Source organism: Phascolarctos cinereus, unplaced genomic scaffold (assembly GCF_003287225.1).
Source record: "Phascolarctos cinereus isolate Bilbo 61053 unplaced genomic scaffold, phaCin_HiC Scaffold_9;HRSCAF=440, whole genome shotgun sequence".
In the NCBI taxonomy this organism is placed as follows: domain Eukaryota; kingdom Metazoa; phylum Chordata; class Mammalia; order Diprotodontia; family Phascolarctidae; genus Phascolarctos; species Phascolarctos cinereus.
The window spans coordinates 78,517,239-78,538,249 of record NW_027556402.1 but is presented as its reverse complement, the minus strand read 5'-3'; the positions used below and the strand labels follow the sequence as shown (position 1 = coordinate 78,538,249).

The following is a 21,011-nucleotide window of genomic DNA, read 5'->3' as shown; positions in this document are numbered from 1 at the left end:
GGAGTTTCATTAAGCCAAACCAGTAGGTTTGTGAAATTTACATGTTCAGGCCTCATCTTGAAGTTAAACTTTCTCAATCTGTATAAGGCCCCATTTGAAATGTAGAAGTAATAATATTTTAGAAAAAAAATATTAATTCCATTTTTATCATGGAACCTATATTCCCATTGCATGCAATATATTTTGGGAAATGCTGAACTAAATCATAACCAAGAATTGGGACTAGTGGCATGCATATGTCAAGTAAGATAAATTTCACTTCTGAAGTCAGAGAAAAACTAATCAAGGCACCAGACTTTCAAAAACTAATAAACCCCTGCCCATTTCCCAAACCTGGCTTCTTTACATAATAATTATTGAGGAATCAAAAAAATATAGTATATTATACAGAACAAATAAACCATAAAAGTCCAGCTCAATGAAATAACTATCAAATTTAAATAGCTCATTTATGCAAAAATACAACTTTTTCTTTCTCTCTTTAAAAAAAGTTTTGTGTGAAGTTCTCTCAACTCTAACCTCACTATCCCTCAATGCACACATAATTATATTTTTCTTAAGGCAGAATATTTCCCAAGTTGGTCATATATTGGCCTATATTTATCAAGCTTTTGTTCTTTTGTCACAAAACCACTGCATGAATAACTCAAATTCAGAAATCATCTATGTCAAGAAGGGAAAGAATTGTAAGTATAATTTGTGCAACTAGATATCACATGATAAAAATCTATGTCAGGGAATAGTCACCCCAATTTAAATCTTTCTAATACTTTTTTTTTGTTTGTTTTACTTATAAAATTTTCCCAAGCAGGTCCACTGGAGCATGTGTCTTCTACCTCAGCCTCTCTCTAGGCTTCTGCCATAATGGTCAATAGCAAGCTTCTAGTCAAACTGGTCAGGTATTCATCATCCTCTTTAGCTACAGTATTTTTCATTGGTCAACCAACAAATATTCACCAACTGCCAAACATATTAAATGTATGGTGCCACAGCTTCCGTTTTCCTTTGGCCTTCCAATGACTATATCCTTCTAGGTTCTATTCCCTTATTCTGAACTCAAAATCCTAATCACTATTTCTATGGATGGTAGCAGATCTCTAGATTTCACTTTCAGGCTAACATGTTACCTCTCTGTCCATTAGGCATTGTTGGCCTTTGACCAGCGTAGCTAACACTATTAAAATACCTACTACTACCATGTAGGTGTACCTTCAAAACCAAAATCATCATGTTCTTTCTTTAAGAAGTAACCTGACACTTAAAGTGTTTAGAGTTGGAAGGGACCTTAAAGATAACATTTCAAATTTGTCATTTTGCAGCTAAAATAACTTTAATATCAGGAAAGTAAAGCCCGAAGTTGAACATCTGTGAATTAATTTTACCTTATCACGTACGATACATTATGCCCATGTGCTATGTACCACCATGTGTGGTAGTAAATATTTGTTATGTAATATTCACTTGCTATATTGGCTCATGTATTGCCCCCCAAGTAAAACACACACACACACACACACACACACACACACACACACACACACACCAGTTTAGTGGTCTGAATTAGCACTAAGTAAATATCTGAGTTAACCACTAGCTAAGTAGTTAACTATTGAAGTGGATGATTTTTAGCTACCAGCTAAACCTTCTTTCAGTTACTCATCATGTGAACATAGATTAGCGACTGTCTTAACGGGCTGCAGTATTGCCACTGGTCACATAGAGATTGTTTGGGAGCCATCTCTAGTCATATTGACTTAAGTCTTGCCAATGCACTCTGATGACACTGGAGGAGAGAGTGGGGCTCATGACGAAGCACAGCGCTGCTTTACTTAAATCCAATTCACTTGGAAGTCAACACATCACCCACCCTCCTGATGTTATTAGTCCTCTTTGAGAGCCAAGGATGAACAAGAAGGAAAGATTATGCAAGTTTCTGGGCCACCCCCATCGTGGTCATGTTACTCTGCTTAAAAGAATCTTTTAACTCTTGCTTATTCTGAGTTGGTTTATCTTTTGGGATTGATGGAAGGAAGAGAAGGTAGAGATCCTCCCCCTCCCCAGTGCATGAAGTTTAGAGTTTTGTCATAATGGGGAGTCATAATGATTTATATTTTCACAGACTATGGATGTGGACAATTTTTTCACCTCAGCTGGGATTACACTGGTTTTGTCAACACCCTGGATTATGTCTATTTCTTAAGCCTCTAATCTTTCCTTTAGAAATCCTAATGTGGAGAAGATATTGTAAAATATAGATAGGACCCTTTTATCTTATCATAAATGAATCATAATTGAGAGTGGGGAGGCTGGCACAGGGGTGTCAATCTTCTCCCCATGTCAAAATATTGGAATTTGTTAAACCAACTGTTCCCTGTGCATCATTTCATCTGGTCCAGAGAATTTGCACAGAAGCTCCCCAAAAGACGTGTTGTCTTGGGCTACACATAGATGCACTGTAAAGTTAAAGCAAGATCCTCCTAACCTCCTAAAAGCAGACTCACTTTTACTGACCCTTTCCCTTAAGATCATCTCATAGAATGGTCTATCATTCCTCAGAGAATTATAAAACTCAGGGGTTGGAAGGAAACTTAGAGAGATGTCCAGTCCAAACCCTTGCCCAAAACATGTATTTCTTCTATAAAATAGTCATACAATCAGCACTTGAATACCTCCAGTAACAAGAAACCCATCCAATTTTCAGACTATTCAACTCGGCAAAAATTCTTTCTTCAGAGTGAGCTGAAATTTGCCTCCTGATAACTTTTATCCCTTAGTCTTAGCTTATCTTCTGGAGCCAAATAAAATTGTCCTAACTCTGTTTCTCTATAGCAGCCCTTCGTATACTTAAAGACATCTATAATTTGAAACCTATATCTTCTATTTTTCAGAACAAGCATCTTCAGTTCCTTCCTCCTTTTCTTATCTGATATCATTTCTCATCTCGCCACTATCAGGTTGCCCTCCTCTGGATCTGGTATGACTTGTCAGTGTCTTTCTAAAAAATGTGACATGTGAAAAAGAGCACAATGTTTGAGACATGATCTAACAGAGAGTACAGTGGCAGGCACTCTTACCTGCCATATTCTGGATGTGATGCTTTTATTTATGAAGCTAAGATTTCATTAGCTTATTTGACTACCTTATCACACTGTTGATTCAGCTGAAGCTTGAAGTTTGATCACACAGCCAATGGAAGGCAAGGTTTCCATGTTCAAGCAACACCAGTGGACCTGTACCCATCTTACGGGTTCTAACTTTCTCTTCTGCTTCCAGAGTGGTCACAGGGGTCCAAGAGCAACTGCTGGGTAGTGGGGGAGATGAAAGCTGCCACCAGCTATTTTGTGTATTACCTAGTTCTAGGTGGTCAATGGGTAAGTTCCCTTTTTTAACCAACCCCCAGGCTTTAAGTTCACTTCAAAGTAGACTCAACATGTTTAAAAACTTAAGACTTTTTTCATTTTAATTATTGATTTTAAGATATGCTATTCTGAGAGAGAGATGATTTCCTTCAGAACACAATTCTAAGTATTTGAGGCAATTTGAACTTAAAAAAAACATTAAAATTTGAAAAAAAACCCTAAATTCAAAAAAATTCAACTCTTCAACAATTTGTCATTCTAGCTAAAACAAATGCATCCTTTTCTCTGTGTTCCACTGGCACTTCTGTATTATTAGTTTTACATCACTGGTAACTGATCACATGTTATATAATATTAGGCTATTTCATATATGTAAACTATACCATCCCAATTAGACTCTGAAGGTCTGAAGGAAAGAGAAAGTGTCTCCCATGTCCTTACAATCTCCTTATAGAATTTAATACAGTGGTCTATATATAACAAGAGGAGAATAAATGATCTGTGGTCAGTTAACTCATAACACTCAGTTAAGACACATTTAATAAGTATTACTATATGCCAGGCTCTGTTGATCACTGGGGATAAAAAGAAAGGAAAAAAATTCTGCTAAGTATTCAATTTTATATTTTTACTATTATTATGAGCTCATGAGGCAAGAAACATTTAATATCATAATCTTTATTATTATTTTTGAAAGTATTTTAATTAAAAAATCTATTTCTCTCCCTCCCATCACCTCTCCTCACCCTCAAATGGAAAAAGAATAAAAGAAAATCATGATCCTTCTAACAAATATGCAGAGTTAAGCAAAACAAATTCCTGTATTGATCATGTCCAAAAAATCTTTGTCTCATCTTCTACCTTGCGTTCATTACCTCTTGACAGGAAGGAGGTAGCATGCTTCATCATATCAGTGATTTGTTTTATAAGAAAGGGATATTATGATACAGGGGATACATTGGTGGACTTACTGTCAGGAAAGCATGAGTTAGAATTGTGATTCTGGTTTTTCTAGTCACTGGTTTTACCTCTTAGAATCTCAGTTTCCTCATCTGTAAAATGAGGATGCTAGATTACTATATATACATCATATAAATATTATATGTGCATAAATATATATCTATATAGCACCTATCTCACAGCATTTCTATGTAACTCAAATGACCAGAGGCCATGCCTTAACCTTTTCTGCTTTGAAATTCTGCCTCTTCCTGGTGATCTTCACAAACATCTTGTCTCTATAAGCATACCTTCACTCCCTACCATCTCTTTCTCTCTGGTAGAGAAATCAAATCAGTACAGGCACTGCTGCTAGAAAAAAAGGTATATTATTCTACTTCATTATGGCTCCACTCACCATCCTTACAACTCTTCATGACCCCATTTAGGGTTTTCTTGATAAAGATACTGGAGTGGTTTGCTATGTCCTTCTCCAGCTCATTTTTTAAAATTTTTAAATTATTAAATCTTATTTTTAATTTATGAATAAATCAAGCATTTCCATAACATAGCTTAATAAAAAAAGATGATTGTACATGAAACTGCAAATTTGCTATGCACAGCTTGCTGTTCATTTCAAACATACGATAAAATTGTCATGTAAATTTCTTTTTTTTCTTCCCTCCTCCCTCCACTCCAGCTCATTTTCCAGATGAGGAAACTGAGGCAAATAGGGTTAAGTCACTTGCCCAGGGTCACATAGCTAGTAAGTGTAATGAGGTCAGATTTGAACTCAGGTCCTCCTGACTCCAAGGACCAGTACTCTATCCACTGTGCCACTTAGCTGCTCTCCCCTCCCCCCCATAGAATGATACAATATGCCAATGAATGCAATGTAATATTTCTTCTTTTAGATTCTTCAGAGAGAAGAAAACTCCAATCTACAGGCCAGATTTAGCCCTGCCTCCCCGCTTTGGGACTTCTTAATGATTCAGAGTACTCATTATTCATGTCCAATATTGCACGAAAGTATAGATCAATAAATTTAGAACTTGAAAGGAATTCAGAGATCATCTAATGTACCCCATGAACCTTACAAATGGAGGTTGAGAGAGGTAAGTTAGTTTCCAAGGTCACCCAGGTAGCAAGTAATAGAGTAAGGGTTTTAAACAAGGTATGCTGATTTGAAATCCAGCCACTTTCTGCTATTCCGTGCTGCCTGGACTAAGAGGTGAATTTTTTCTTTTCTGGTGACTACTGATACATTAGTTGTTGTTGTTTTTTCAGTAGCAGGACTGATTTTGCTCTTCTAATGAGAGAGCACAGCCCCTGAAGGCTAATGAAGAGTAGGTGAAGATTTGTGAACTGTGGTTGAGTTAATTTGCAATTGGGATTAATTAGCATATCAAAAGAGATTAATATGAAATAATATGCTGAAGCTAATGATATGACTTACTTGAAGTGATATTTGCTAGATTACTACTAATGCAGCACAAATCATATATATGCATATATATATATACACATATATATGAATGAATGTGTGTCAATACATACACATATATATATACACTATATACATATACATATATACATATACATATATACATACATATATTAATTTTTTTTTCATTTGGGGCCCTGTTTTGCCATCTTATTGAGGGCAGAGCCTCTTAAAGTTTAGAAAAAAATGAAAGCAGCTGGAGATTTGTGAGTAGCGGTTAATGAGTTAATCTGCATTTTGTTTCATTTCAAAGGAGAGTAATAAGAAATAACATATTGGATGCTACAGTCCAAGGATACAACAGAATTTGATAAGAATAGCTACTTTCACTTTAGTATTATTAAATCATTCTCCTTCCTTTCAGTATCTATGCCCAAATTTCTTTTCCTCTCTATAATAATGGAGAAAACAAAACAAAACAAAATGGGAAGAATAAATAGAAAAACATTTCTTGTCAAATGATCAAGTGAGACAATAAATACAAATTGCTTTGCAAATCCTAAAGCACAATATAAATGCTCTCTATTGTTATTACTGTCATCATCGTCATCACCATCATCCAAGAAAGAATAAGCAATAAATCTCTTGCTTGCAGTTGATGGGACAATGATAAACAATAATTGAGAGAAAATTGTTTTAGTTTGCTTTTCTCTTCTTGACCAAGGGAAATGATCTTTGTAACAGAAAGAAAAGGACAAAATCTTTACTCGGAAGTTAAAACCACAGATAAATAGGCATTTAAGACATAGAGTAAAAGAGCACCCAGCAGCTCTTAAGAAGTACAGGTCACCAGCTAGAGATGTATGCCAGGGTACAGAATGAATTGGCAAGTGTGAATTGCTGCTGCAGTGGTCTTTGGAATATCTTGGAAAACAGGAGAAGTACTACAGGACTGTTGTTCAGTTGTTTCAGTCCTATCTGACTCTTCATTAACCTCACTGTTGTTTTCTTGGCAAGGATACTGAAGTGGTTTGACATTTCCTCTCCAGTTCATTTTACAGATGAGGAAACAGAGGCAAATAGGGTTAAGTGAGTTTCTTAGGGTGGATTTGAACTCAGGAAGATGAGTTTTCCCAGGTCACTGTGTCATCCAGCTTCCCAGAGAACAACAAATCCTGATCCTCTGTGTGTGTGTGTGTGTGTGTGTGTGTGTGTGTGTGTGTGTGTGTGTGTGTGTGTGTGAGACAGAGAGACAGAGACAGAGACAGAGAGACACAGAGAGAGAGAGAGAGAGAGGGAGGTGGTGGTGAAGGGAGGACAAAGAGAGGAGAGGGAGGAGAGGAAAAGAATAGAGAGAGAAAAGGAAAAAAGAGAGAAACCACAGACCAGTGATTTTTATTCTAAGCAATACTCTAGAATATATTCTTGAGGCAGCTAGGCTTCATAGTTTTTAGGGCACTGCATTTGGAATCAGAAAGACCTCGGTTTGAATTCTGACTGATATTTATTTGCCATGTGGCCCTGGGAAACTCAGTTAAATTCTCTTGGCTACAGTTTCCTCATCTATAAAGTGGGAATGATAATAGCACCTACTTCTCAAGGTTCTTATGAAGATGAAATGGAAGAATAGCTGGAAAGCATTTTGTAAATCTTAAAGTTCAATAGAAGTGTAAGCTACTCAAAGATATGGTTAGGGAATGTCTAGAAAAGTAAATAGTGATCACAAGGAGTGTAACTTCTTGCCTTTATTGACCTTTTTTGACAGGGTTATTAGATTTTTAAATTAGGAGAATACTAGATACCGTTTACCTAAGTTTTAGCAAAATATTCAACAATTTCTCAAGCAGTTCTTGTGGACTGATCGAAGGATCAGCACCCTCTTCTAATGTTTCCTGTACATGATGGCTAGATCAATATTAGTAAAACACTATTTTCAAAAATATCTCTCCTGTGTTCAAAAATATTCAGTGGCTCCCCATTTCCTTCAGGATCAAGTCAAATTCAACACTACCAAAATGCTATCCCCTAGACACTACGGGTAGGGACTGTCTGGCTTGTTGACATTTTTATTCATGGTGCCTAGCACAGTGCCTGGCATATAGTAAATTAAATAAATCATTACTCATCCATTCAGTCAGGTGACATTAAAAGCCCTTCACAATTTGTCCTTAAATGTACTTTTTGAAAGTTCTTTCTCATTATTTCTCTATGTGAACATTCCCTTCTAGACAGAATTGTCTAGCCACTTTTCTCCTAGCCTACTTCATGAAATCCTGCTTGTTTTTTTTCCTCCTCTTACCATTTTCCCCTATTGAAATACCTTTCTCCCCACTATACACACACATGCACGCACTCACACCTCTCTGCTTATACAATTTTACTCAAATTTCAAGGCTCAAAGATTCATCTCCATAATGCTTGTCTTGACTATTCTCCACAGTTAACTCATCCTTCTCCAAACTTCCATGAAACACATTGGTCCCATTCTCTTGCCATTTATTCTACATCGTCTTGCACTACCAATTATCAACTGGTGTTCTTATCTTGTCTTCTCATTTTACTCAGAGACTTTTAGATGTCACAGACTACATTTCATAAGCTATTTCAATGTTACCTTTGCATCTGTGCCTCACAGAGAGTGCCTGGCACATAACAAGCACTGATCAATTAAAAGAACTTCTTGAACCCTAGGTAAAAGACTGTTTCTTATAACTAGGAATGATCATCTTTCTTTACCCCCCAACTTTCCCTCTGAAGAGCTGTAGAAGAAATAAAATTAATCTTGTTTTACATGGAGGCAAACTAATCCTTTATGGCTTTAAGGATGAATAATTTATTGATATTAAAGTGACTAATCCCTTTTCATATCTGTTGACATTCAAAAATCAACAGCGCAGGAATTACATTAAATTGGACTTATGGAGGAAAAAAAAAGGTGGAAAGGATACCATCATACTCATATCATTTTGGAGGCTTAATGGTTATCCCTCATCAAAGTCCTGAGAGAGATAGCATAGGCTTTTCTCCTTTAACCACTTATTTATGTTCTCAATGAAACAGCTAGGTTTTTGTTGTTCTTCACATATCACATCTCTTTGTGCTTTTTATATGACATGACTTTTGGAAAAAATTGGCACACTGCAGTTACAAATATCAGTTATGCATTTTGTCTGTAGGCTCAGATTTAGTAAAAAATACAGAGATTTTGAAAACTGTATTTTTAAAAGCCATTAATTTCAAGTGGTCAATAAGTGGAAAAAAGCTATGAAATATGTATCTGGCTGATATGGAGCTTGTCATTAGTTTGTTAATTCTTTAGCATAAAATGTCACAAGACATAATACACTCTTCCATTATATATAATTATTCAACTGAAAATATAATCCTTTAATTCAAAGATGATTTATATACTATAAAGCCTTAAACAATTCCAAATACATTTTCTCCTCCCATTGTCAACCTCTCAAAAGACAACTTTGGGTAGACGTCGGGGGAAAGTATTGAGACATGAGGCTTGATTTAGTAAGGAGAAAAACTCAATAGTTTTCTTTTGATCACTAATCATTTTTTCTCATAGAGCCATGGTTTGTTTTATACAGGTGGAGATCCCATACATGATGCAGTCTAATGATGCTGATCCAGAAACTTTTCTTCTACATCAGGGGTCCTGATATTCAGGCACCTTCAAGGGGTCCAGAAACAGGCTTCATGGACTCTATGAATTTGGATGGGACAAAACATTTTAAATACACACATACATACATATATACATACATACTTTTATATATACACATATATTTACTAATTTTTAGTTCCCTGTATAATCTTACATATTAAAAAAAAAAAGTTATGCAGAGAAGTAGTCCATAAGCTTCACCAGACTGCCAAAGGGGTCCATAACAAACAAAAAGGTTAAGAACTCCTGGTTTATTCTGAAACATTTGACCTTCACGATGGGCCCTTCACATGGGATGAAGAACAGCTAGATGGGTATAAATGCCCAAGTGCCTCCTAGGGGCAGGGACTGGAATTGCTACTAAGTGCAATCTCTGCCTTAGCACCCCTGCAATTTTCTAGTAGCTCAAGCTGTGAGCTCAGGTCTCTTTCAGTCACACTTGCCCCTGTGCAAACGTAACTTCACTAGGATTACGACAAATGTGCCAGGAAGTCTTCCCAGACTCTTCTCCATTTTACTTTAGTTTCAATTTGCTCAGCTTTACTTTTGAAGTGAAACAACGTTAGTGTACAATATTTTACAAATATATCACAATGGGACATTCATTTGTTCCAATTCCTTTCTTTTTCCCAAAATGGGGTTATTGCAACCACTCACCCACTCAATGAATATTTATGTTAGAAAACACTAATGGAAGGAAATCAGGATAAAAAAATGATACACAAAGGATGCTGGTAGTACCTCTAGATTCTTCTTCTGGACCCTATAAATTCAAGCTGCAAGGTTATCATCTCTGCCTCATTTATCAAGGATGTTTTTCCACCATCTTCTTGGGTGACATCACTGATGATTTCTGGTTGTTCAGAAGCTTCTAACTCTAACATACTCTTATCCAGAAGTGTAAGAAACATGGGGTGTTGTTCCATTCCTTTTCACTTGAGTTACATGGGTTTTGATAGTCCAACCTGGTCCTTTATAACACTGGAATCATTCTATCCCATTCCCATTTCTCCCATTAACAAAAATGAAGGGGAAATCACAACTTACAACAATAAGGAGCTACAGCAAGAAGAATTTGGCTACAGGCCTATGTATTGATGTATTTGAGTAATTTGAGAAAAGATACTAGGCTTAGATAGATGTTAATCTGTTCCCACCTTGAAATTATGGAAGCACCCCTCAGAGATGCCTCCCAAAAATCTTAGTGAATAATAAGAGGAGTTTGCTTAAAAAAAAAAAAACAAACCCTGAAATTTGCCAGTGTCTAGTACAGGGCCTGGTATATAGCAGGCATTTTACTGAATCAAATTGTACTTCTTATATCAGAGGGAATCATTCTCACTTTTTTCTTACTCTTTTTAATAACACAGTCATAGTGGATGAGAGAATAAGAAAGAATTCTCTAGCCATTCTTCTAAATGAGTTGGAGCTTTGAGGAGCAGTAATAGAAGAACTTTGCCAGGATTCCCCTTGCTGTTATCACATCATCAGACTCTCACTGTGTAAACAGTAGGTGCAAATAATATAAAGAAAGCTGGCAATGATAAACACACAGGTTGAGGTTCTATTTGATTACTCAGAATTAGTCCACATTTACTGTACTCATGTAGTCAGAAAACCTTTTCCCAAGCAGCTATAATAGGCAGAGAGGGGGAAAAAATCACATATCACTTTAGTTGGGACTTTTTAAATGAAAAAGTATTTATCAGTAAAGTTGATTTCTTTTTCTAAAGTTCTCCACTTCAAGCAATTTGTCATATTTACAGCATTACTAAGATTTTCATAGCAAGCTAACAACTATTAAGACTTTTAGAAAGTAACAACTTTGGATTTCTTGGTATAAAAGCCTTCTATTTAAAAAGAAAACCTGATTATCTTTTTTTTCCACACTTCAGGATAGACACACACACACACACACGTATGTGCATGTATATATTGATATGAGGTACACCTATACATACTACATATGTTTACATGTATACATGTATATTCATGTATGTACACACATGTATATAAGCAGTATATTTGCTATTCCCTTGTTTTAGAAATTATGCATGGGCTTACATACATATATATTCCCATCAACGAATACTCTGGCTCTCAAGTCTATTTAGGCATTCAGTTCCTAAAGGCTTGTAATAACTTATATTTCAGATCAAGATAGTATGAATTATCTTAACATTTGGATATTAGTTTGCTGCTGTAGAAGAGGAAACATCAACAATATTCATCAAAATTTAAAAAAAGAGGCATTTACCTATGAGTCCCATTCATTCCTGAGATACAGAATAATATTGAAAGCTGATATTCTAAATATTTCTTCATTAAGGTAAGTATTCATATTTTCTGGTACACTTGGCTTAATGAAACTGGAAGAGTGCCATTTGTGAATAATAATCCCCAAGTTAGGTTTGTGTTTTTTTTTTAATATCTCAGAGACTCAGAGACAGATGAGAAAATTAGGCCAGGAGAATTTAAGTAACTTACCCCAATATTTTTTAAAGAAGTTCTCTGAGGAAGTTGATCAAAGAGAGACAGCAATTTTGTGAACTACAGCCCTGCCATGTAGACAGCATTATTAACCATTAATTAAAATCAGGCTGTTAGGGACAACAGTATGAAATAAATTCCATTAGTGGGATATCTCAACTTCATTAGGATTAAATAGATCTTTGGGGGCTAATCTATGACTAACTACTCTTTATGACTTTTTTTAAAAAAAGAAAATGCATTCTGAGTTGGAAATATGAGTGAGAGGTTTTGAAATGTCTTATTAAAAGAATGTCTGTATATGTAGTGACTATTGAATGGGCTAATTGGGCCAGTTAGTACTAATTGGGACTATTTTAGCCCTCAGACTATCAGCGAGAGAGAGGAGAGAGGACTGACCAGCTGTAAGGAGATATTTCCAGGAAGACTTGCCCAACAAGGTGCTTAACAGTAAAGGTTCATCAAACTGGCAATTTATGGAAAGAGTTTTCAGAAGAAGCCACAAAGACTGTTGTTTTCCTTGAGATCTGGAAGCTTGAAACTATTCCAATGTTGTGTTTGTTTTCTTACTTGAGATATTTAAAAGTTATTTGACAAATAAATGCTAACTGCTCTCTTTCCTCGAGGGAAAGACAAAAAGCATGAGGAATGCCTTTCTATAGTTTAGAGAGCCTTAAGGATTCCTAGACAGGATGGAAGAAATAATTCAAGATGGAGCCAGAGAGATAAAAAAAAAAAATCATAGGCAATAGGGCACAAAGTAGAGTTGAAATCAGTTTTAAGAGGCTAGAGGAATATAATATAGAGGGAAAAGGAAAGGAGGAAAAAAATAACTTTGGAACTATTGAAAGTCCTATAGAGGACAGAAATGTATTTTCCATATGATCAGCCACTCACTACAGTACTCTACCGAACAACAGAATACATTCGTAGGTGCTACCTATTCAAGAACTCAGTACAGAGAAATGGGTAGCAGTGACTGAAAGACCAGGCTATGGATTCTAATTTTTCATTATCATTGCAGATGTGAATGTTGTGCATGGACCTATGGAATTTATGTAGATGTATAAAATAGAATAGGAAATAACTAAGTTCTTATTGTGTACAGCATGGTAACATGATGCAGTTATGTGTATAGGACAGGTACTTCTGGAAACTGGCTCATACTCATCTGTAGATGAGTTTGCTTGAATTTTTTTAATCTGAATTTTTTGTTTCTTAATTTGTGTTACATTTACAACTTGTGATCATATGCTTGTGCCTTATATCTTGGAAGAGTTTAATTTAGTGTGTACTGTATTACCTGAAGTCAGGATTGGATGGCAATTGATTTTAATTGTACCCAAAGGTGACCTCAAATGGTGGTACCTAATTCTGCATAAATAAAATTGGAAAGAGGCTTGTTGCATTTATTTTTTTAATCTGTTGAAAGAATATTAATAAAAACCCTCTTGCTCACAAAAAAAGACCCAGGCTAAAGGTACGTCAAGTTCACATTGGGAGATGTATTTCTTATATTTGACACAATACAATCAACCACTATCCACTTCTGCTCTTTATAGAAAAGGTACACAAAGGAAAATCTTGATACTAATGTCTATTGACTTTAAAGTCCTGAGAAAGGTAATAAAGGATGTGAGGCTGGTATTTTCATCTCTTCTTCCAGGTAAAGGCAGTAATTTTGGAAAAGCAAAGAGGATATAGGAATCACTCCCCAAGTTGTGATGAATTTATTTCCCTAAAAATTCCCACATTCATCCTCCTCTTTCCACTAGTTGGCATACTACCCTAGTTCAGTCCCTCAACACCTAACATCTAAGACTAGGCTGTTGTAATAGCCTTTTATTGGTTTCCCTTCTCCAAACTATACTGAATGCAACAGCCAATTAATCTGCTTAAGGCATAAATCTGATTAAATCACTACCCTGATCAAAAGGCCTGTGTGGCTCCCCAGTGCCTCCTTCTATAGGAAAAAACAAATATCTCAACCTGGGATTTAATACTTTCCATAATCTAGCTCTATCTGATCTTCTCTTCTTTATTTAACATTAGTTCTCCTCACACACCCAATTTTTCAGTTAAACTGTATGGCTAGCACAATTCCTTACACATATTAAATGCCCAACTAATGTTTGTTGAATTGAAATAGGTGGTCAACAATGTATAGATGATATCAAAGAAGAAGGTTTCATTTTCCAGAAAATCAGGTTGAGTAAAAAGATAGTTACTACTCTCTTGCAGGCATTCCCAAGAGCCAGGAGACAGCTGAACATTTCTATTTCTTCTTCTTCCTTCTCTTTTTGTGAGGAGGGGGAAAGGAGGTACTACAGCATATATGACACAAGGGAAAAAGGACTCCATTCCTCAAAATGCTTTGGTTTAGGTTGTGAACCAGAAAAGCATTGAATGAGGTGGTAAGAACCTGATATGTAAAGCAGAAAGCTTCTCAAAGTTGTTTATCAGAAGTATTGGGGACTGGTGTGGGGTGAAACAGTGAAGTCAAGCTGGCAGAGCAAGAGGAAGCACTTTTACCTAGCTCACTCAGTACAACTCTTCTACAACCACTTAGACAAAATGCCAAACTGAATTCTTATTGAGAAAACCAAGAAAAAAGTCACAGTGCATTCCCCTCTTTTTTTGTTTTTGTTTTTTTTTTTTTGGTTAGCTGAGGGTAGGTTAAGAAGATAGAGGTCTAAAGACATTGGGGTGGGGGCTGGCCAAGTGCTCAGCCTTGTGGCAAAGACAGGAACATTCTAGCACCTAGGGATTGAAAGAGGTCTGAGACAGAGCACTAGGGTAGGAAAAACTAAGGCAGAAAGTTGTCCTAGGGGACCACTGAATCAGCACTGGGAAAAGAACAGGTTCTAGATTGCAACAATTCTGGGTCATATTTCCAGGGTAGAGAGGAATGGTTGCAAGTGAACAGGGCTCTATCTGTGTACTGAGCAAGGAAAAGTTCCAGAAATTTAGATAGGTGGCTAGAAGCCCAAGACCAGAGTGGCAACTCAGTTTAGCACTTAGCCAAGCACATAAGCCTGAAGTGTATTAAGTCAGGAGACCAAGATCAAAGGGAAGACAGCAGTTTAGTAATTGAACCTGAAGAACCTCTCATTGGGAACGACTCAATCAAATAGAAGTCCACTGAAACTCAACCACCCACAAACCAAAAGGGCTTATTTATTTACAAATAAAATCAGACTTAAATAAATGGAGAAATATTAATTGTTCATGGGTAGGCAGGACCAATATAATATAATAAAAATATAAATACAATATATAAATCTAAAATATAATAAAAATAACAATTTTACCTTGAGAAATTTGTATTCTCAACACCAGCCCAATTAAATCACCAATTCATTTTCTGAATTGAAAAAAATGATAACAAAATTCATTTGGAAAATTCAAGAATATCAAAAGAAATAATGAAAAAACATAAAGGAAGGAGATTTAGTAGTATTAGATCTTAAATTATATCATAAGATAGTAATTATCAAAACTATCTGGTAGTAGCTAAGAAATAGAAGGGCAGATTAATGGAACAGAGTATACATACTTTATAACAGCAAATTTGTAATTTTTATAACAGCAAATAAATGTAGTAACCTTGTATTTGACAGTGTAAAGACTTAAGATTTTGAGATAAGAATTCATTATTTGGTAAAAATTGTTGGGAAGGCTGGAAAACAGTCTGGTAGAAATTGGGTATAGATTAATATCTTATACCATTTATCAAGATAAGATCAAAATGGATACATGACCTAGATATAAAGGGAGATGTCACATATTAATTATCAGACTCATGCATAGGAGAATAATTTAGGAAGAAACAAGAAATATAGAGCATTATGAGGCACAAAATGGATAATTTCAATTATTTAAATTTAAATGTTCTTGTATAAAAAAAAGGATAGTAGACAAAATTAGAAGGAAAGCAGAAAACGGGGTGTAAAATTTCCTAGACAGATTCTCAGACAAAGATCTCATCTCTCAAATACATAAAGAATCTGTCAAATTTACAAGAATACATGTCTTTCCCCAATTGATAAATGCTCAAAGGAACAGATAGTTTTTAATGAGGAAATCAAAACTTTATATAGTCATACAAAAATGCTTTAAATTATTATTGATTCGACAAATTCAAAATAAAACAACTTTGAGATATCATCTTACAACTAGCAGAATTGGCAACAATAATAGATGTTCTTCAACTTGTCAACGGCTAAACAAGTTGTGGTATAGGATTGTGATGGAACTCAACTGTGATATAAGAAATGCTAAGCTGGAAATGATGAGAACAGATAAGCTGGGTAGCTTTAAAAACAATGTGTAGCTTTTATTATGTAGTTTTTTTTCAAGAAAAGTAAACAGTCTGAAAGGGAAATGTATGGTTTTGTATCAAATTCTCTCTATATTTTGCTATGTACAAGGAAAAGTTCTTTTTTTTTGTTTTGTCTTTAAATTTTAAATGAATAAAAACTTTTAAAAATGAAAATAGAATGAGATAATCTAAGAATCAGTAAACTGTCCTGAGTCATATACAAAAAACAAAGTGATGAAAAACAGCCTAAATATCATATTTCAAGAAGTTTTCAAGGACAACTTCCCAGATATCTTAGAACCAGAGGGTAAAGTAGAAATGGAAAGAATTCATGGGTCAGCTCCTTACAGAAACCCCAAAATGAAAACTCCCAGGAATAGAAAAGCCAAAATCCAAAATTTCCAGGTTAAAAAAATAGTGCAAGCAGCCAGAAAGAAATAATTTAAATATTGTAGAACCAGAGTCAGGATCACACAAGATTTAGCAGCAACCAATATAAAGAAACAGAGGGCTCAGTATATTATATTCCAGAAGGCAGAGGATCTAGGATTACAACCAATAATAACCTACCCAGGAAGACTGAGTATAATCATACAGGGGGAAAAAGGACTTTCAGGCATTCCTGATTAAAAGACCAGAGCTAAATAGAAAATTCACTATTCTAGCAAAAGACTCAAGAGAGCCACAAAAAGGTAAACATGAATGAGAAATCACAAGGAACTTAATACAGTTAATCTGTTTACATTCACAAATGGAAAGACAATACATATAGCCCCCTAGAACTTTATCATCATTAGGGCAATTAGAATGAGCCTACTAAGACAGTGTGAGTTTATTATGTTAAGATGATCGCAAAAGAAAAATGGAATGCTGAGAGAGGGTGATGTACTTGGAGAGGGGGAAAAAAGAAAAACAATAGGACAGATTATCTCACATAAAAGAGGCATGCAAGGCATTTATCTATTTACAATGGAGGAGAAATGGAGGAGTGTAGACAACACTTGAACCTCACATTCATCTGAATCATTTCTCCCAGTACATCCCCCTTTCTTAGCCTTCCATTTTTCTTACAACAAGGTGAATTTACACCCAGTGAAGATGAAATAAGAGCAATTAGTAGGAGCTATTTTGGTCAAGTAAAAGTCAATAATACTGGTAATCTAAATGAAAAGGATAAATATTTTTTAACTATATAAATTGCCTAGATTAAGAGTACAAAATAGAATACTTAACTCTATCTTAAAAATTAATTGAACAAGTCAAAAATTAATGCAATAAGAAAAAAAAAAGCCCTGGATCAGTTGGATTTACAAATGAATTCTTCCAAACTTTTTAAGAACAATCCTAATACTAAATATACTATTTGAAAAAAAATAGTTAAAGAATGAGTCCTACCAAATTCCTCTTGGGACACAAATATGGTCTTGAAACCTAAAGGAAGGAGAGTCAAAACAAAGAAAGAAAACTATAGACCAACTACTCAAAGGCTATTGATGCAAAAATCTTAAATAAAATATAACCAAGAAGATTATAGCAACATATCACAATGATTATACATTATGACCAAGCTGGAAGTACCCCAGGAATCCAGGGTTAATTCAATATTAGAAAAACTATAAGCAAAAATGAAAAAAAAAACTATAGGCAAAAAAATGCAGAAAAGTTTTTCCCCCCCACAAAACATAACACCCATTCCTGATAAAAAATACCAGGAAGCACAGGAATAATTACAGCTTTTAAAAAATAATAATAAGTATCTTTCTAAAACCAAGAATGCTGTGTTTTCCAATAAAATGAAAGTGAAGGTCCATTTCTACTATTGTTATTCAGTAGTATACTTGAAATGTCAGGTATAGCAAAAAAGATAAGACAAATTAATTGAAGGAATAAGCATAGCCAATGAGGAAACAAAATTGTCACTTTTTGCTGATGATATGATGGTCAACTCAGAAAACTCTAGAGAATCAAGTAAAAATTAATTCAAACAATTAACAACTTAAGCAAAGGAACAGGACACAAAACAAATCCATGTAAATTATCAACATTTTTCATATTACCAATGTAACTCAGCAAAAAGAGTGAGAAAGACAAATTTCTCTTAAAATTACTACAGACATTAGAAAACACTTGGGACCCTAACTTCTAAAATATACACAGGAACTATATAAACATAAATACAAAGCACTTTTCACTTAAATAGAGATCTATACAAGTGGAGAGGCTCAGCCAATATAAAAAGTGATATTACCTCAATAACTTTACTTATTCAATACTACATTAATCAAGCTACCAAGGAATTGCTATGTAAGACTAGAAAAACATAACATCATTTATCTACAGAATAAAACTTCAAACATATCAAGGGAATCAATGAAAAAAATGGCAAAATGGGGACCTAGTAGTACTACATTTCAAATGCTACTACAAAGATGTACTCATTGAAATAATATAGTGTTAGGTAAAAAAAATACAGAGCCTATAATATACAGAAGGAAATCAAATCAGCATAGTTATCTCATATTTGATAAACCCAAAGTTTCTAGCTACTGGAGCAAGAACTATTTGAGAAAAATATAAGGAAACCTATAAGTATCTGCAGAAACCAGCTGCACACCAATAACAACACCATATTTCATGAAAAACTTAAAATGCTTGCATGATTGAGATAAACAGGAAAATATGTTTAATAAGAATGTAAATGTGAAACCTATATCAGATTGCATGCTGTCTTGGGGAATGTGGTGAGGGGAAATGGGAGAAATTAGTGAAGCATGGAAAAAAAATTTACCTATTAGATATATGGATGGGCAAGAGTTCATGAACAAACAGAGGACAGGAAGGTTTACAGGAGGTAAATTGGACAATCTTTGTTACTTAAAATTCATTTTATTTATACAAATAAAATAAATGCAGGTTAAAATTAGAAGAAAAGCAGGAAATTGGGGAAAAATTTGCAGCAAGTTTCTGTGATTAAGATCTTACCCTTTGATCCAGCAATAGCACTTCTGGGGCTGTATCCCAAAGAGATCATACCAGTGGGAAAAGGACCCACATGTACAAAAATATTCATAGCAGCTCTTTTTGTGGTGGCATTGGAAATTGAGAGGATGCCTATCAATTGGGGAATGGTCGAGCAAGTTGTGGTATATGAATGTAATGGAATACTATTGTGCTATAAGAAATGATGAACAGGCTGACTTCAGAAAAACCTGGAAAGACTTATGTGGTCTGATGCTGAGTGAAGTGAGCAGAGCCAAGAGGACTTTGTACACAATAATAGCCATGTTATGTGATGACTAATATTGTTAAACTGAACCCTTCTCAGCATCACAAGGATCCAAGACATCTCCAGAGGCCTGGTGATGGAAAATGCTGTCCACATCCAAAGAAAGAACTATGGAAGTTGAATCGCTATCACTTATTTTTACCTTCTGTTGAGTTTTGTTTCATCTTTCTGATGGTTCCTCCTATTGGTTTTAATTTTTACTTACAACTTCACTAATGTGAAAATATGTTTAATATGAATGTAAATGTAAAACCTATATCAGATTGTGTGCCATCTTGGGGAAGGTGGTGGGGGGAAAGGGGAGAAAAATTTTCAATTCAAAAGAATATGGAAGTGATTGTTGATAAATCAAAATAATTTAATAAAATTTTTTAAAAAAGATCTCATTTCTTCAATGTATAGGGAACTAAACCAAATTTGTAAATATAAGAGCTATTACTCAATTGATAATGCTAAGAGGATATGCATAGGCAATTCAGAGGGAGAAATCAAAGCTATCTATAGTCACATAGAAAAAAAAATGTTCTAAATCACTAGTATTTAGAGAAATGCAAATTAAACCAACTCTGAGGTACCACTGCATACTCATCAGAACGGCTGAGATGATGAAAAAGGAAAATGACAAATGGGGGGGTGATATGGTAAAATAGGTATACTACTGTACTGTTGGTGAATCTGTGAATTAGTCCTGCCTTTCTAGAAAGCAATTTGGAATTACGCCCAAACTCACTAAACTGTACATCCTCTTTGACCCAGAGATCTTGCAATGAGATCTATACTCCAAAGAAATCAAAGAAAGAGGGAAATACCCATATGTGCGTAAAATGTTTATAGAAACTTTTTTGTGGTGGCAAAGAATTGGAAATTGAGGAGATACTTATCAATTGAGAATGACTGAACAAAGTATCTCATAGGGATGTGAGAATACAGTTGTGCTGTAAGGAATGATGGAGATAGTTTCATAAAAATCTAGAAAGACTTATATGAACAAAGGCAAAGTGAAGGGAGTAGAATCAGGAGAACAATCTACAAAATAACAATAATGTAAAGATAACCAGCTTTGAAAAACTTAGTAATGCTACTTAACATAAAGACCCACCACAGTTCTAAAAAGCTTATGATGAAACATCTCCTGATGGACTCCAAGTCCAAATTGAAGCATATTTTCTTCTCTTTCTCTCTCCTCCTTTTTTGGAGGAACATGGTTAATATAGTAATTTGTTTTGCCTGCTTATATGCATTTTGTTGGTTTTTGTTTTTCTTTTCTTCTCAATAGGTAGGGTAGGGGATGGCAATTTGGAACTGAAAATAAAATAAAGTGGAATGTGAACTCCCTTCTGAAAAACAAACAAAAAGTTGAAACCTCATCTGTTGGACAGAGATATGAGCCATAAAGAAATCAAGATGATATTTGTAATTATTTGTAGTTGAGATTGAATGTGGATACATATATCTGTTTGGATGCTTTGGTAATAGTGTTAAAAAATCCAAAAATA

General features: G+C 34.9%; 1 protein-coding gene across 1 annotated transcript in view; it reads right to left on the bottom strand.

Moving 5' to 3' along the window:
* The window catches only part of GLRA3 (glycine receptor alpha 3), a 174,150-nt gene that overhangs the window by 129,574 nt on the left and 23,565 nt on the right, over positions 1–21,011 (bottom strand). The gene's annotated exons all lie outside the window — the stretch shown is intronic.